A 17,059-nucleotide genomic window follows, 5' to 3' on the forward strand; every position below is an offset into this window, starting at 1 on the left:
AACCCTGAGATCATGACGTGAGCTGAAATCAGGAGTCAGACACTAAATTGACTAAGCCCCCCAGGCACCCTTGAAAAGAATATTCTTGTCCTATTCTTGTCTCCCCCCAAATCAGTTGACTATAGATGTATGGGTTTATTTCTCAAATATTTTTTTAAAAAAGATTTTATTAATTTATTTGAGAGAGAGAGAGAACATGAGGAAATGGAGAGGGAGAAACAGACTCCCCACTGAACAGGGAGGCTGATATGGGGCTCAATCCCAGGACCCTGAGATCAGGAACTGAGCTGAAGGCAGAAACTTAACCAACTAAGCCATCGAGGCACCCCTATTTCTCAAATCTTAATCTACTGTCAGTACCACATTCTCTCTCTTTTTAAAAAGATTTTATTTATTTGACAGAGAAAGAGCACAAGTAGGGGGAGTAGCAGGCAGAGGGAGAGGGAAGAAGCAGGCTCCCCAGTGAGCAGAGAGCCTGATGCGGGTCTTAATCCCAGGGTCCTGGGATCATGACCTTAGCCAAAGGCAGACTTTGATTGAATGATTGAGCCACCTGGGTGCCCCAGTACCACATTCTCTTGATTACTACTGCATATTACAAAGTTGTGAAATCAAGAAATGTTAGTCCTACCACTTTGTTTTTCTTTTTCAAGAGTACTTTGGCTATTCTGGTTCCCTTGCAATTCCATATAATTTAAAAAACCATCTTGACAATTTATATAATGGGAGATAAGCTGGGATCATGATAGGTATTGTGCCGAGTCTCTAGATCATTTAGGGGCTAGTGCTATTTCAACAATATTAAGTTTTCTGATTCATTTACCCATTTATTTGCACATTTATTAATTTCTTTTGCTCATGTTTTAGTTTTCTGAGTATTCATTTTGGACTTCTGCTAAATTATCCCTAAGTATTTTATTCCTTTTGATTTCATTGTAAATGCATTTCTTAATTTTATTATCAGACTATTCCTTAAAAAAAAAGATTTTATTTATTTGAGAGAGAGCGAGAGAGTGAGCACAAGCAGGGGGAATGGAGAGGGAGGGAGAGGGAGAAGCAGGCTCCCTGCTTAGCAGGGAGCTGACATGGGGCTAGATCCCGAGACTCCAGGATCATGACCAGAGCTGAAGGCAGACAACTAGCCGACTGAGCCACCCAGTGCCCCCAGACTATTCCTTACAAGTGTATAAAAATACAATTGTGGGGTAGCTGGGTGGCTCAGTCAGCTAAGTGTCTGACTCTTGATTTCCACTCTGATCATTGTCTCAGGGTCAGGGGATCAAGCCCCAAGTCAGGTTCTGCACTGGGCATGCAGCCTCTGTGGGATTCTCTCTCCCTCCTTCTGCCCCTTCCCTCTGCTCTCTCTCTCTCTCAAAAAAATTTTTTTAAATTTTTATACATTGATCCTGGATCCAATTTGCTGAACTCAATTATCAGGTTTTTTTTTTTTTTTTAAGATTTCGTTTTTAAGTAATCTCTACATCCAATATGGGGCTTGAATTTAGAACCCAAGATCAAGAGTCCCATGCTCTACCAACTGAACCAGCTAGGCACCCCTCAATTATCAGTTTTAGGAGGGTTCTTTTTTTTTTTAAAGATACCTCAGTGGGGAGGTGGTATAATTTTACATCCTAACCAACCTTAATGCATTATGTTTCCTTTCCCTGCATAATAGTTTTAGCTAAAATAGCTGGTGCATCCGGAATATAAGTGGCAAGAGCAGATATCTTTGCTTTGTCCTTTACTTCAGGGGAATGCATCCCGCTTTTCACAACTAAAAATAATATTAGTAAGGGTTTTCCATAGATGCTCTTAATGAGCTTAGTTAATTTCCTTTTACACCTGATATGCTGAGTGGTTTAATCATACAAGCATATTGAATTTTGTCACTTATTTTCTCTGAGAAAACTGAGACCTTGCTATTTACTTGCGATTTACTGTATTGATATCCTTCATCATTACATTAATGGATTTTGAGATTCTAACCCAAGTTTCCATCCCTGGACTGTATCCTACTTAGTCATGGTATAGAATATTATGTATTGCTGGATCAGGTTTATGGGTTCAGAAAATGAGTGTGAAGTGTTCTCCCCATTCTCATTTGTTTCTACTTATACACTTCTGGGAGGAATGTAACCTCATGCTGCCATTGTGGAAAATAGTATGGCAGTTTTTTAAAAATATACAGATTGTGGGCCGCCTGGGTGGCTCAGTGGGTTAAAGCCTCTGCCTTCGGCTCAGGTCATGATCCCAGGGTCCTGGGATCGAGCCCCGCATCGGGCTCTCTGCTCAGCGGGGAGCCTGCTTCCTCCTCTCTCTCTGCCTGCTTCTCTGCCTACTTGTGATCTCCGTCTCTCAAATAAATAAATAAAATCTTCAAAAAAAATACAGATTGTTGTCACATGATCCATCAATCCCACTTCTGAGTGTATACCCAAAAGAATTCAAAACATGGACTCAAACAGATATTTGGGGCCGCCTGGGTGGCTCAGTGGGTTAAGCCTCTGCCTTCGGCTCAGGTCATGGTCTCAGGGTCCTTGGATGCAGCCCCGAATCGGGCTCTCTGCTTGACAGGGAGCCTGCTTGCCCCTCTCTTTGCCTGCCTGTTTGTGATCTCTCTCTCTCTCTCTGTCAAATAAATAAATAAAATCTTAAAAAACAAAACAAAACACAGATATTTGTTCACCTGTGTTCATAAGAGCATTATTTACATTAGCCATAAAGTGGAAGCAATCCAAGTGTCCATCAGAGATGAATGGATAAACAAAATGTGGTATACACATACAGCAAAATATTATTCAACTTTAAAAGAAATGAAATTCTGACACATGCTACACCACGGGTGACTCTTGAGGACATAAGTGAAACAAGCCAGTCAAAAAAAGACAAAAACTGTAGGATTCCACTTATATGAGCTACCTGGAGTAATCAAATTCATAGAGACAGAGAGAAGAATAGTGGTTCTCAGGGGTTAGGGTCCCAGGGCAGCGGGGATTTGTTGTTTAATATGTATAGAGTTTCAGTTTTGCAAGATGAAAGCAGTTCTGGAGACTGGTTTCACAATCAGAGTGGTTCATACTACTGAACTCTACACTTAAAAATGGGTAAGATTATTTATAGAATGTGTATTTTACCACCATTAGAAGTAAAAAGTTTAAGAGAATGAACACACAACCCATAGAATGAAAGAAAATTTTGCAAATGATATAACTGAAAAGTACTTGTATCAAAATATAGAGGGACACCTGGGTGGCTCAACTAGTTGAGCATCTACCTCTTGATTACAGCTCAGGTCATGATCTCAGGGTCATGAGATCGAGCCCCATGTCAGGCTTCACACTTGGCATGGAGCCTGCTTAGGATTCTCTCTTTCCCTCTTCTTCTGCCCTCCCTCCGCCACTTGCATGTATTCTGGAAAACAATATGGAGGTTCCTCAAAAATTAAAAAGAGAACTACCTTAAAATCCAGGAGTTACACTACTGGGTATTCATCCCAAAATACAAAAACACTAATTCAAAGGAGTACATGCACCTCTATGTTTACGCAGCATTTTTTTTTAAAGATTTTATTTATTTATTTGACAGAGAGATCACAAGCCGGCAGAGAGGCAGGCAGAGAGAGAGGAGGAAGCAGGCTCCCCGCTGAGCAGAGAGCCTGATGCGGGGCTCGATCCCAGGACCCCGAACCCATGACCTGAGCCAAAGGCAGAGGCTTTAACCCACTGAGCCACCCAGGCGGCCCCGCAGCATTATTTATAATAGTGAAACTCTGGAAGCAGTCCAAGTGTCCATCAATAAACGAACTGATAAAGAAGTGGTATCTATCTATCTACCTACCTATCTATATAATGGAATATTACTCAGCCATAAAAAGAATGAAATCTTGCCATTTACAACAACATAGGTGGAACTAGAGAGTATAATGCTAAGTGAAATAAGTCAGTCAGAGAGACAAATGCCATATGATTTCATTTATATGTGGAATTCAAGAAACTAAACAAACAAGCAAAGGAAAGAGAGAAAGACAAACCAAGAAACAGACTCTTCAGTATTAAGAACAAATTGATGGTTACCAGAGGGGAGATGGGTGAGGGCATGGGGGAAATAGGGAATGGGGATAAAAGAGTACATTTATCATGATGAAAAATAACATAAAGTAAAATGATAAAAAAAAGAAATGCTCCCCCCAACGTTCCTCAAATAAGTGGAAAATGCTTTAAGAGTTTAAGAGTTTTGCAATCCAATCTCTTAAGCATATTAATACTTTCAAACAACATCCCATATTTACGTAACCTTTTCTTGTTTCTTGTTATATGAGTCCAAAGAGTTATCAAATTACCTTATAGGTTTTATAACTTTTATCTAGCACAGTTCTCTCAGGATACATTCAAACAGTGATCTAAAATAAATGTCTTTTCAGTGTAAAACATATACCAGAGAATTTAGTCAATACAGTTTACAACTTGTGATTAGTTTTAGAAAAGTCCCTGCACCCACCTGGGACTGGGGTTCCAACTTCCCACTACGGCGTGGTGCTTGGAAGGCAATAGGATTTTTTTTTTTTTTTTTTTTTTTTTTTTTTTTTTGGGCAATAAGATTTTTAAACTGTGAAGTAAGGATGGGGAAGTGTTGGGTGGAAGACCCAATGTTTTCAAATAATCAAAGATCAAAATGGACCCAGGTGACTCCTAAGGGTCTGTATTTGTGAAGAAGGGTCAAGTTCCACGAGTGGACGGTCCGCATTACCCTCCAAAGTAAAAATCCCTGGAGAGAACGAGTTTCAACCGCTGTTCCCCAGACAGCTCCCCTCTGGCCAGCTGTCACTCCCGAGGGAGCGGGGGTGGGCCTCGCCACCTGTCCAATCAGGGGAGACGTCAGGGCAGGTGGGCGGGGCGATGCTCCGCAGTCACTCCTCCGGGGGTTCTGGCTCCCGCCATTGTTGGGATCGCGGGGTCCCTTCCCTTAGAGCTTCCAGGTCGCCCTTCCCGGGTTTCTGTCTTTCTTAGACCTGCACCTTCCCCGAAATCGTAGGCAGAACGCCGGGAGACCCCGGAAAGCTAGAGATGGTGAGTGTGCCGGCCGGGGCTTCCAGACAGGGGGGCGGAGTACCGCGTGGAACGGCCCGGGGACGGCGAGGGGCGCGAGTTGGCCTCCCTGCCGAGAACTCTGAAGTCTGTGACTCGAGTCGGTCGGTGGCGCCTCTCGGACCTCAGTCCCCTCCCGCGCGCGGCCTGGGGGCTGGGCCCGCAGCCGGGACCCCGGCGTCCTGTCCCGTCCCTGCACCCGGCAACCTCCGCCCTGTGGACCGCTCCGCGCCCGCAGCTCCGCGTCTCCCCACATTGTGCGGTGACCCCCGGTGACCGGGGACGATCGTGACTGGCTCCCTGGAGTTCGTGCTCGGGAGGTGCGATAGTCTGTGGGGTCTTCAGCCCCTCCTTTCTTTTCAGAGGGGAACTCCTTTCTCCTGAATTTCCCAAAATTGTGGGAAACAGTGAAATCCACGATCCTGTCGCGGCATCCGCGCCCCCCTCCACCCCGAGTCCAGCTCTCCCTAGGACTGGCAGTCGTTGGGTAAATTTCCAGACCCCTCCTGGCCCACTTACCATCTCCAATTCACAGCGTCACTAGGAACCAGCTATTCGTCCTTCATGGTGCATTTCAAACAGACCCAGTATTAAAATTATTTATCATTTTTTCCTGCTCTCAGTGGATGGCGCTTTTAAACGGGGGATGGCGTTTTTAAACGGGTTTAGTTTTTGTTCCTGGATATTTTACGGAAGAGAAAAATAGCGAATAATGACCTGGAAAATGTTGTATGAAATCCTTGTGCCCCTCCTTCCAGGGCCGTTCCTGGGCACAGTCATCCTATGGGAAGTCCTTCCGCTGGAGGTTCCTCTTTGAAACTTTCCTGGGTGACCTGTCCTGTCAGCACGGTCCTTCCCTCGGTTTGTCACCTTTTTTTTTTTTTTTTTAAGATTTTATTTATTTATTTGACAGAGAGAGAGAGAGAGAGTGCGCTCGAGCGCACAAGCAGGCAGAGCAGTAGGCAGAGGGAGAAGCAGGCTTCTCGCTGAGCGGGGAGCCGGATGTGGGGCCGGATCCCAGGACCCCGGGATCATTCCGAGCCAAAGGCAGATGTTTAACTGTCTGAGCCACCCAGGTGCCCCTCAGTTTGTCACCTTTAAACGATTTATTCAATTAACTTTAGTCTCAGATTTTTCAATGAATAAAAATTTATTTAATCCATACATCATGAAAAACTAAAATATTTCCAAAGAGTCAAGAAAGGGGTGAATTCAGGGAAAAAAAAAAATTCCAGTGTTACCCTGCAGGTATTATTATTTTTTACTTTTTTCCTCCCTTGCGTGTGTTACTGATATTCTGAGGTCTGCTCTTTCGTTTGGAATGAGTTCACATGGATTTTCAAGGCTTAGACTTGCAGACCTATAGTGTTCAACTATGGTTAGTAGTTTGTAAAACAAGTTGTTCTGTTAATAGTTAACATCTTATTATTTATTTATTTATTTTTGTGAATGCAGTCCATACTTGTGAGGTTTCTTGTTGAACTAGTAAAGTGCCCTACTTTTTTTTCCCCCTTCCTTTCCATGTAAATACTGGGTTTGAGTGATTTGCTGGATTGTTCAGACATAGAATTTATGTCATTCAGATATCACTGGTGGTGCAAAGCAATGTCAGTGGCAGGCAGAGGCCTCAGGACAGTGTCTCTGAGCTCTGGTCCCCTTGAGCCTTCAAGGGGAAGTACATAATGCCCAGTTTTTCTTCCTGGATCGCCTCCCCTGCGTGTGTGTGAAGCTCCCAGAGTTCATTTCTGTGGCTGCTCACGTGTCTGTTATCATTCCTTCCATATACTGACCCATTCCAGGGCTTCTGTCTCCACCAGGAGAGTCTAGAATTTGGATTTTTTTTTTTTTTTTTTAAGTAAGCTCTATGCCCAAGGTGGGGCTTGAGTTCACCATCCCAAGATCAGGAGTCACATACTCTACCCACTGAGTCAGCCAGGTGCCCCTAGAATGTGGAACTTTCTGAATGTGGCTTTCCTTCTGTCCTGTGGGAAGCAGGCTGCTCATATGTGCTGATCCTAATATTTCTTTACTTCGGGTTCCTTTAGTGATTAAATAGTACAGCCCTTTGGCTCTAGTTTCTTTAAGCACTTGGGCTCTGGAATTGTGAGTTGATTGAGAGATACAGTGGGAGGAAAGCAAAAAAATTGTGGAACTAGGTAGACTTTGTGTTCTCTTTAGACAGGAGAACTTCAAGATGTGAGAGGCACTCAGTTAAGTTTTCTTTTTTTTTTTTTAAAGGTCTTTTATTTTTTTTTAAAGATTTTATCTATTTGACAGAGATCACAAGTAGGCAAAGAGGCAGGCAGAGAGAGAGGGGGAAGGAGGCTCCCCGCTGAGCAGAGAGCCCGATGCGGGGCTCGATCCCAGCACCCTGGGATCATGACCTGAGCCGAAGGCAGAGGCTTTAACCCACTGAGCCACCCAGGCACCCCTCAGCTAAGTTTTCTTAAGGTATTTTTCATTTTTGGATCAGTGAGAGCATGTCCATGCCCCTAGAGAGTACTGACACTCAGTGGGCTAAAGCAATTGAATTCCTTTTTTTTTTTTTTTAAAGATTTTATTTACTTATTTGACAGAGAGAGAGATCACAAGTAGGCAGAGAGGCAGGCAGAGAGAGAGGGGGAAGCAGGCTCCCTGCTAAGCAGAGAGCCCGATGCGGGACTCGATCCCAGGACCCTGAGATCATGACCTGAGCCGAAGGCAGAGGCTTAACCCACTGAGCCACCCAGGCGCCCCTTGAATTCCTGTTTAAATTGATGTAAGAAAAACTGCCCAAAGCTTAGGTAAATATTTGAAAACCCAGTGCATGTAAGGTGCTCAACTCAAACCCCTAACGTAAGTAATATACTACTTATTCCTGGAAAATACCCTACATGTGATATAGGGCATGGACAGACTGGGGTGCCCCATGTCCTGCTAGTTAGACATTTGAAAATTTTCATAAACCATACAAATGGTTTACATTTTTGTAACCTTTAGTGTTTAAAGGAATTATATCTTAAAATGATTTCCTGTGTACAAAGTTAAAATGAAACCAAGACTGTTAAATACTATAATATACATAAATTCATATATATACATATATACATACATATATATATTTAAAGATTTTATTTATTCCGGTGAGAGAGAGAGAGAGAGGTAGAGGGAGAGGGAAGGAGTGGAGGGAGAGGGACAAGCCAGCTTCACGCTGAGCACAGAACCTGATATGGAGCTAGACCTACAGACCATGAGATCATGATCTGAGCCAAAACAAAGAGTCAGATGCTCAAGTGACTGAGCCACCCATGCGCCCCAAGCTTATATATATATTTACAATAAATTCGTAAGATAGGGAGTGTAACTTAAGAAAATCACCGTGAACGTATCCGAGTTCCTTCCAGCACTGTTAAGCCCAGCCACCCCCAAATACACAGTTTTGATCATTTCTTGAGTCTCCTATATCCAAGAAGCAGTTGCAAGTGTATATTATTCTTTTTTTTTTTAAGATTTTATTTATTTATTTGACAGACAGAGATCACAAGTAGGCAGAGAGACAGGCAGAGAGAGAGAGAGGAGTAAACAGGCTCCCTGCTGAGCAGAGAGCCCCGTGCGGGGCTCAATCCCAGGACCCTGGGATCATGACCTGAGCCGAAGGCAGAGGCTTTAACCCATTGAGCCACCCAGGCGCCCTGCAAGTGTATATTATTCTTATTGATGTTTGTCCTTGTCACTTACAGGTTGTCTTCATAAATGAGACCTCTTGCACTGTACCCTCTAACAGAGTAGTTCATATGGCCCTTGAAGGATTGAAACCATATACAAAACCTGTTCAGTGAAGGGTTGATTATTCCCAGTGATTCTCCTTTGGAAAGCCAAATTTGACTTATTCTTTCCTGACAACTGAATGAGACCTCACAGTGGATTGCCACAACTGTGTAACTGTAACTGTGGTCACGCCCAATGGACCTCTATACCCAGTCCCCAACTTCAGGGAAATTACCGATTCAACCAATCAACAATAGGGTAAATACCCGGCTGTCGCAGTCTGGGTGGGGTCTGTTCCGGTCGGTGCAGTATACCTTTCCTGGGTTATCCTCATGGATCTTCAACACTTTTGCCCTCCCAAACAGTCATCTGAACTGCATCTGGGTTTTTCCAAGAACACAGGTGCCCCATTAATGATCTCCTCCCCTGAGGACATACTAGGGAGGCAAACATTGAGAAAAGGAGCTAGCAAAATGTGGATGGGACATTGTCGTGCATAAATGTGCGGCCTGGTCAACCTTGTTATTTTACTGGAAATTGTTTGATAATGTGACACCTCCCCTCTCTAACATCACGAGGAAATAGCTGTTCTCCCAGCAGCACTCACATCTACTGTGTTCCAGAGGAAACATATTTCTTGTTTACAAATTTTATTTGAACCCATTTATACTATTACAGTGGGTACTGGTACCTCAAAAGGCTGGAGATTCTTGAAACTGCCACTGAACTGGCATTGGTAGTGCCCACAGACTCCTTCACTTGAGTGCTTCCTTGACCTCTTTTCATGCCTCCTGGAGTTCCCCATGATGGCCTTGAAAAAGGCTGCTCTTTGATCAGCTTGAGACATGGGGCAAACCGTGGACCTTTGGGATAGCCAGGTACAGGAGGGCATGGCCCACCCTCTCCTCAGTCTTTTGCAAGATGCCATGGTGTTGGAGGAAGTCCCCTCCTTTCCCAGACCCCTGGGCTCTCTGGGGAGCTCCATAGGAGTACCTAAGTGCAAAGCAATGGGAGTTCATAGACTTTAGGTATAACATCACCACATTTGTACATAATGGAGTTTAGGCAGAACTGCTGCGGCTTATGTCTGAATTGGATCAGACCAGAGGGTCATCACAACTTACCGTACATCAGTTTGTCATCTTAGCACCAGGTGATGGTTGACACCATCTTCACCTGTTCACTAGTCTTGAGTGACTCTCTGAGCCCCGCTGGGGCGAAAGAACTCTAGGAATCCTATGTCTCCACTACCCCCAATATAAATCAAGGTAACACTTGTCTGTATGTATATTAAGGCGAGAACACAAGGCCTTGCCAGGAGACATGTAATCGATGTCTAAGTCCAGATGTTACCGATAGTAACAAAGGCACTCATTTCACTTCTCAAAATACACTGTGCTAGGCACTCTTATAGGCATTCAGTGGAAGTTTCTCCTCTCTTCCAAGTCTCAGGGTGCAGACTTCATAAAGCATCATAATGGCTTGCTGAAATAAGTTGAAATACATTGAATGAAAGATGGTCTGTGCCTCACATGGGTCAGTTATCAGGTGTGAATATTAATGTGTCTCTTTTTCTTTTCCTAGTAGACTTTTTTTAAAGAGAAGTTAGGTTTACAGAAAATTTAATCGGAAAGTACAGAGACTTCCCACAAAACCCCTCTGCCTGGACACAGTTTGTCCTATATTTTATATCTTGTATTGTTGTAATACATTTGTTACATTTGTTGAACCAACTTTAGTGCATGAAGTACATACATTAAGGTTGACTCTGTGTTGTATAATCTCAGGACCTCAGCTAATGTGAAATGACGTGTCTCTGTCATTTTTTTTTCAAGATTTTATTTATTTATTTGATACAGAGAGAGAGAGATCACAAGTAGGCAGAGCAGCAGCAGGCAGGGGTAGGGGGGAAGCAGGCTCCCTGCTGAGCAGAGAGCCCGACATGGGGCTTGATCCCAGGACCCTGAGATCATGACCCAGGCCAAAGGTAGAGGCTTAACCCACTGAGCCACCCAGGCGCCCCTGTCTGTCATTTTTGTATCCTATAGAATACTTTCACTTTCTTGAAAATCTCCTGTTCTCTACCTGGTCATTCACCCCTCCCTCCCACCCCAAAGCCCAAGTCACCAAAGATCTTTTGATGCCTTTTAATTTTCTCTTTTCTGGGAAATGCCCTATGATTGGAATCACAGTGTGTAGCCTTGTTATATAGTTTTCTTTCACTTAGAATATGATTTTTAACTGTCCTCATGTCTTTTCATTTGATAACCTGATTTCTCTCGTCATTGTAAAATATTTCATCCAGTGGATATACCAGTGATACTTTTTTTTTATCAGCTCATCTATTGAAATTATCTTGGTTCCATGTAAGTCATGACAAGTGTCCATAAAGCTCCTGTAAACATTCACATGTAGGATTTTTATGAACATAGGTTTTATTTTTTTTTAATTTTTTTTTGAACATAGGTTTTAAATTCATTTGCGTACATTTGAAACACATAATTGCTGCATAGTATGGTAAATGTAGGCTTAGTGTTAAAAAACTGCCTTTCTTCCAATGTAGGTTTACCATCTTCCGTTTCCACCAGCAATGAAGTTGGTTTGATGTTCTCATGATGTTTAGCCCTTGTAATAAGCAACTGGTGATACCTCATTGTTCTTTTTTTTATTTTTATTTTTTAAAAAAATTTTTAAGATTTTTATTTATTTATTTGACAGACAGAGATCACAAGTAGGCAGAGAGGCAGGCAGAGAGAGAGGAGGAAGCAGGCTCCCTGCTGAGCAGAGAGCCTGACACGGGGCTCGATCCCAGGACCCTGGGATCATGACCCGAGCCAAAGGCAGAGGCTTTAACCCACTGAGCCACCCAGGTGCCTCTCTCATTGTTCTTTTTATGTGCAACTTCCTAATGAGATATGATTTTGAAATTGTTTTCATGTGCTTATTTACTGTTTATATATCACTGATGAGGGATGTGTTTAGGTATTTTCCCATCTTCATTTGGATTGTTTCCTTTTGTTGCATTTTAATATTTTGCTTGTGTTTAATACCAGTCCTTTATCAGATAAGTGATTTTGAAAGATTTTCTGCCAGACTATGACTTATGTTTTCATTCTGTTAACTTCTGTTTCACTGAGTAGTTTTTCACTGTAATGAAAACGTTTGTTGTTGTTTTTTTAAGAAAATTAGTCACAAAATACCACATCACCAGGATTTTCAACTGTCTTATTTTTAGGAGTGTTGAAATTAACAATTTATACTAAGATCTATGATCAAATTTGAGTTAACTTTTGTAAAAGGTATCAAGTCTGTAGATTTAAAAAATTTTTTTTGCATGTTGATGTCTATTTGTTTTGGCATTATTTCTTGGAAAAACTGTTTCCATTGAGTTACCTTTGGTTCTTTGTCAAAGATGAGTTCACTATATTTGTGTAGATCTGTAGGAAAGCAATTGCCTTTCTATATTAACTTCATATAATTTTTCTAAAGATTTTATTCATTCATTTGAGAGAGAGAGAGAGAGCATGCACAAGCTGGGGGAGTGGCAGGCCAAGGGAGAGGGGGAAGCAGGCCCCCACTGAGCAAGGAGATGGATACAGGCTTGATCCCAGGACGCTGGGATCATGACCTGAGCCAAAGGCAGACATTTAACCAACTGAGTCACTCAGGCACCCCAACTTTTTACATATTATTTTTTTTAAGTAGGCCCCATGCCCAATGTGGGGCTTGAACTCACGACCTAAGATTAAGTGGTGTACACTCTATTAACTGAGTCAGCCAGGCACCCAAATATTCACTTTCTTTAAAAAAGATTTTATTTATTTATTTGAGAGAGATAATGCACACGTGAGAGAGCAAAAGTAGGGGGAGATGCAGAGGGAAAGGGAGAAGCAGACTTCCTGCTGAGCAGGCGACCTGATGCGGAGCTTGATCTCAGGATGCTGGGATCACAACCCAGGCTGAAGGCAGACACCTAACCAAGTGAGCCACCTGGATGCCCCTTAACTTTTTAAATTTATTTTTAGAAAAGATTGATTTTTTTACTTTTAAAAAAGATTTTATTTATTCATTTGACAGAGAGAGAGATCACAAGCAGGCAGAGAGGCAGGCAGAGACAGACAGGGAAGCAGGCTGCCCACTGAGTAGAGAGTCTCTGCGGAAGGCAGAGGCTTAACCCACTGAGCCACCCGGGTGCCCCGATTTATTTATTTTAGAGAGAGAGAGTGCAAGCAAGGGGAGGGGAAGGGCAGAGGGAGAAAAGCAGGCTCCCTGCTGGGAGTGGAGTGGGCCTGATCCCATGACCCTGGGATCACGACCTCAGCAGAAACCAAAAGTTGGACGGATGCTCAGTCAACTGAGCCACCCAGGCTCCCTTAGCTTTTTATCTTTTATTTTTGCTCTTGGTTCATGGGGTTTTCTTTGTTATTTGGAATTTTTTTCATTTTCTCAATTGACAATCTTTTTTTTTTTGAAGATTTTATTTATTTATTTGACAGAGAGAGAGACAGTGAGAAAGGGAACACAAGCAGGAGGAGTGGGAGAGGGAGAAGCAAGCTTCCTGCTGAACGGGGAGCCTTATGGGGGGCTCGATCCCAGGACCCTGGGATCATGACCTGAGCCGAAGGCAGATGCTTAACGACTGAGCCACCCAGGCGCCCCTCAATTGACAATCTTGTCATGATACAAAGACAGTTTTATTTCTTGCTTCCCCAAATGTTTACCTTTCATTTTTTGTTATTTACCTTTTATTGCCCTTGTCTGAGTGTATTAGCTAAGAATTCCAGTATAATGTCATTTAAGTGTAGTGAGAGGTGACATTCTTGCCTTCACCCTGAGGTTATCGGAAAGCATGTCTTTTTTTTTTCCAAATCGTGCACTTATATTAAATAAGATCCCAGTTGTAGCGGTACATGGGGCCAGTGGGGAGGTATTCTCTTACCTCAGTGATTTGCTGTCAGTCTTTTTAGTGGGCCCTTGTCGCTGGGCTTGCCCTACTATAATATAATGAGAAACAAATATGGTAAGTGTCCTCAGTTCCTAGCAAAATCCTCTTGAATCCCTTGAAATTACTTGAGTGTTAATGGTGAAAGAGTGTGTTTTGTCTAATGAGGCACCTCTTGGCCACTTACTAGGTAGCTTTTATCATGGGTTTTTGGATACCTGAAATAGCAAGCTTTTTTTTTTTTTTTTAATATTATTTGAGAAAGAGAGAGAGAGAGTGCGTGAGCGAGCAGGGGAAAGAGCAGATGGAGAGGGAGAAGCAGACTCCACGCTGAGCAGGGAGCCTGAGTGGGGCTTGATCCGGGGACCCTGGGATCATGACCTGAGTCGGAAGCAGACACCCAACCAACTGAGCCACCCAGGTGCCCCCTAAAATAGCAAGCTTTGATTAAATGTTTAGAATGTTGAGCTGTAGCTCCCAGCTTCTGGGTATAGGACAGGAACTGGAGATTGGGTTAATCACCAGTGGCCAGTGATTTAATAAATTGTGCCCATGTAATGAAACCTCCATCAAAATTCTTAAAGACGGAATTCTGACAGTTTGTGCATGGGTGAGTCCATCCAGGTGCTGGGAGGTTGGTGTGTCCATGGTGAGGGAGGAGCTCTACACACCCTGTTTTCCATTCCCTTTACCCATACCACTGCCTTAACTTGTCCTATGCATTGCAGCTTTTCTCTGTTCCTGGGTTGTATGCTTTACAGTAAACTGGTAATGGTAAATAAAGCATTTTGCTAAGTTTCTCAAAATCATTTCAGTAAATTAACAGGCAAGGCAGAGTGTAGAGGAAATCTGTGAATTTGTAATTGGCTACTGAAATAGTAAACTTGGCTCCCCATTTGTAGCTGGTATCACAAGTAGGGGCAGTGTGTGGGACTGACTTCTTAAACTATGAATCTGACTTAAATTCTGGGGAGTTTAGATTAGAATTGAATTGTTGGACACCTGTTTGGTGACATAGAATTGGAGAAGTGGCTGTGGAACAAATACCACATATTTGGTGTCAGGAGTGAGAAAACCTTATCATCCTTACAATGTCCCACATTTGGAACAGGAAGGAAAGAAATACCTTTGCCCCTCATGTCACTTAGGCTCTGGAAGTCATATGTAAACTGCTTGTAAATTGAGTATAGGTCTTCAGTGGTCCATCTCACCCATCCTATATACATATATGGGATTATTCAGGACTCAGTGTCCTTTGAGGATGTGACTGTGAAGTTCACCGTGGAGGAGTGGGCTCTCCTGGATCCCTCCCAGAAGAAACTCTACAGAGATGTGATGCAGGAAACCTTCAGGAACCTGGCCTCAATAGGTAGGGATGATGACATTCTTTCTTGCTAAATCAATTAGAGAGTCAGTGTAACTTGCTCATCAGTGCTATTTCAGGGGAGAAAAATGGGATGGGAATATTTTCATTAATAAACCTGCTGTGGTCACAACTCATCATGGACCTAGAATCCTAACAGTTTTTCTATACATTTTTATAATTTATACTGCTTTTTCCTAGTGTGTAGTTCAGAAGAAAAATGGGATATCCATGACAATGAAGATCAGAATGAAAACCATGGGACAGATCTAAGGTGAGTAGCATTCACACGAGAAAACAGGGTTTCATTAGAGAATCTAGAGATGTCATGAAATTTTAAAAACAAGCAAATAAATCACCCCAGCTTTAAATTCATTGATCCTTAAGATACTTTCACCAAAAGTTTTTTTTCTCACATGTAACTGAGATGTACAGTTTCTGAAAAATGGTGTATCTGAAAACTGCATGTAGAAATACCATTTATGGGGGCACTTGGGTGGCTCAGTGGGTTAAGCCTCTGCCTTCAGCTCAGGTCATGATCTCAGGGTCCTGGGATCAAGCCCCACATCGGGCTCTCTGCTCAGTAGGGAGCCTGCTTCCCCCCCCCGCCCCGCCTGCCTCTCTGCCTACTTGTGATCTCTCTCTCTCTCTCTCTCTCTGTCAAATAAATAAATAAATAATTTTTAAAAAGTACCATTTATGAATATTACTGTTTTGGTAATACTTAAGATGGAGGCCTGTTGCAAAGCTCTCAGTATGTTCATTTTCAAACAATCAAAATATGCAGAAAACCAACATTTTCCTTGAAGATGATATAAAAGTCACTGTCATAAATAATAAATATAAGATCATTAATAACCTATTAACAATATATTTCTCATATTTTACAGCAGTCAAATGGTAGAAAGACTCTGTAAAAGCAAAGAATATAGTCATTATGAAGAAATCTTCAGCCAGATCCCATATCATAATCAGAAGAAGAAAAGTCCTACCAGAATAAAACTACGTAAATGTACTTTGTGTGGACAAATGTTCATGTGTCATTCATCCTTTAACAAGCACATGAGATCTCACACTGGACACAAACCATATGAGTATCAGGAATGTGAAGAGAAGCCTTATAAATGTAAGGAATGTGGGAAATCCTTTAAGCATCGGCAATCCATCCAAATGCACGAAAGGACACACACTGGACAGAGGCCCTATGAATGTCAACACTGCGGAAAAGCTTTCATTTGTCGCAATTACTTTCAAATTCATGAAAGGGTGCACAGTGGGGAAAAGCCCTACAAGTGTACAAAATGTGGCAAAACCTTCAGTTATTCAAGTAACTTACGTAAACATGAAAGGACTCATATTGGAGAGAAGCCTAGCGAATGTAAGCAGTGTGGTAAAGCTTTCCGTTGTCTCAGGTCCTTTCGAATACATGAAAGGATACACAGTGCAAAAAAGCCCAAGGAATGTACAAAATGTGGCAAAACCTTCAGTTATTCAAGTAACTTACGTAAACATGAGAGAAGTCATAATGGGGAGAAACCCTATGAATGTAAGGAAAGTGGGAAAGCCTTGCATTATCTTACCAAATTTCGAAGATACATGATCAAGCAAAGTGGAGATGGACTCTATAAATGTAAGGAATGTGGGAAAGCCTTCAGGTGTCCCAAAAACTGTCGTAGTCACGAAATGACACACAGTGGAGTAAAGCCCTATGAATGTGAGGAATGTGGTAAAGCTTTCAGTTCTCCCAGGTCCCTTGGAAAACATAGAAGAATTCATACTTCAAGGAAGCCTCATGAATGTAAGGAATGTGGTAAAGCTTTCCGTTATCCCAGTTCTCTTCGAAATCATGAAAGAACTCATACTGGGGAGAAACCTTATAAGTGTAAGGAATGTGGGAAAGCTTTTAGTTGTCCCAATTACTTT

The 17,059-nt window shown here is 42.4% G+C and overlaps 1 long non-coding RNA gene across 2 annotated transcripts; it reads left to right on the forward strand.

Moving 5' to 3' along the window:
- The first annotated feature begins 4,956 nt into the window (after positions 1 to 4,956).
- On the forward strand, positions 4,957 to 16,162 carry LOC308351868. 2 transcript variants are annotated; one of them, XR_013967614.1, is made up of 3 exons: positions 4,957 to 5,066; positions 15,338 to 15,410; positions 16,027 to 16,162. It is a non-coding gene; the product is annotated as an uncharacterized lncRNA (long non-coding RNA). The 2 variants fall into 2 exon arrangements; XR_013967615.1 differs by lacking the exon at positions 4,957 to 5,066 and adding an exon at positions 15,046 to 15,142.
- The last annotated feature ends 897 nt before the right edge of the window (positions 16,163 to 17,059 follow it).

Source organism: Martes martes, assembly GCF_963455335.1.
Source record: "Martes martes genome assembly, chromosome: 1".
Taxonomy (NCBI): Eukaryota; Metazoa; Chordata; class Mammalia; order Carnivora; family Mustelidae; genus Martes; species Martes martes.